This window comes from Halyomorpha halys, unplaced genomic scaffold, assembly GCF_000696795.3.
Source record: "Halyomorpha halys isolate HHAL.00 unplaced genomic scaffold, Hhal_1.1 Scaffold764.1, whole genome shotgun sequence".
Lineage (NCBI taxonomy): Eukaryota > Metazoa > Arthropoda > Insecta > Hemiptera > Pentatomidae > Halyomorpha > Halyomorpha halys.
In genome coordinates this window covers 197,197-198,923 of record NW_027111457.1, presented here as the reverse complement: position 1 = coordinate 198,923, position 1,727 = coordinate 197,197, and positions in this window count along the sequence as shown.

Here is a 1,727-nt window from a genome sequence, read left to right as displayed (position 1 = left end):
TTGTTGCTTACAATACATACTCAAAATACATCGATGTTCTTGAACAACTATTTCAGAAACATAAACGTTAGGTTTGTTCTAACGATCACATCAATATATTTTGGATAATGTATTGTAAATAACGATATTTTAAAACATTTTATTTATTTTATTTTTATACCAGATCGGCCTGGTGGACCTTACATGGTTGATATAACTTATATATATTTTTTAACAATTGATGATGAGGGGGTATAGTCATACAAATGACACCCCTAACTATATAAAATGTTCTTATTAAAAGAAAATAAATAGATAAGAATAATGCTTCTTAATAAAAGAGGAAAGTAAAATTAATAACAAAAAATAATGATATTGGTACACTTAAATAAAACAAACAATTGTCTTCTAATAGTAAAAAAGAAACAAGTTAATTTGAAAAAGGAAAGAGAGAAGAAAAGAGAAAAAAAAATAAAGAAAAAATAATAATAATGAATAAATAAAATGAATAATAATAATGATAAGTAAATAGAAGTTGAGTGACTATGAATTAATTTTATATTTATTAAAAATTTATAAAAGAATGTCCTGCAGCAGTCTGGGCTTCAGTCTTCGGGTTGAAGTTAGGTTTCCCAGGCTGTAGGTCACTGCTCCTTTAACTGTTGGCAACTGGGAGTGGAACTTCATGAACCCTTTTTTTTATATAATCCTCTATTGACTCCATTTGTAATTCGCGATGCAATTGGCTATTTCTTATGAACCATGATGAATGTTTTAAATATAAGAACAGTTGTTTCTGGTTTTAGTTTGGAATTTCTGTTTAGGATAGGATATAGCATTGCTAAACTTGCATAAGTTTTAGTTAGTTTGATGTTGATATGATGATTCCAGGTAAAGCGGCGATCTAGGTGAATTCCCAAGTATCTTACTGTTTCACTGGCAAGATTCCATTTCACATTTTTACCTTTGAGGATTAGATCCGGTGGGCGTCGAAGAGTAAAAAGTTGCATTTTTCAATGTTCAAGCTAATCATCCATTTAGTGAAATATTGTTCTAAATCATTAAGGTGACTTTGCAAAGTGTTTCTAGCTATTATTATGTCATCATGTTAAGAGAACACACCTGTATCGTCAACGAACATAGCTATGGAGGTGTGTGTGGACTGGATGATATCGTGAAGGTAAAAGTTGAACAAAATGGGAGAAAGGACTGAACCTTGTGGAGTACAAATTGATTTGTCTAAGGATTGAATTTTTGTTATTAATTCTGACTGAAAATGTTCTACCATAGAGGAATGAGCTCAGAATATTGTATAAGTATTTTCGAGTGCCTGCTTTCTTTAGTTTATATAGGAGACCTAGATGCCAGACCTTATCGAATGCTTGTTAGAAATCTAAGAACGCTACCAGAGTGTATCTCTTCTTTTCGAATCCGCTAATTATAAATTGCGATAGTCTAATATTTTAAAACATTATGGTTTTTGTAGTCGATGTCGGATTATTTGTTTCTAAATCCACTTTTTACAGGCTGTAGAATGCGGGATCGTTGGAACAGATCTTATGTTTCTGAAATAGTGTTCCAAAACATCGATGTATTTTGGGTAATGTATTGTAAGCAACAATATTTTAAAACATCGATGTCCCATTCTTTGATTGAAAACCAACTTCTGACAGACCGTAGAATGCGGGATCGTTGGAACAGACCTTATGTTCCTGAAATAGTTGTTCAAAAACATCGATGTATTTTGC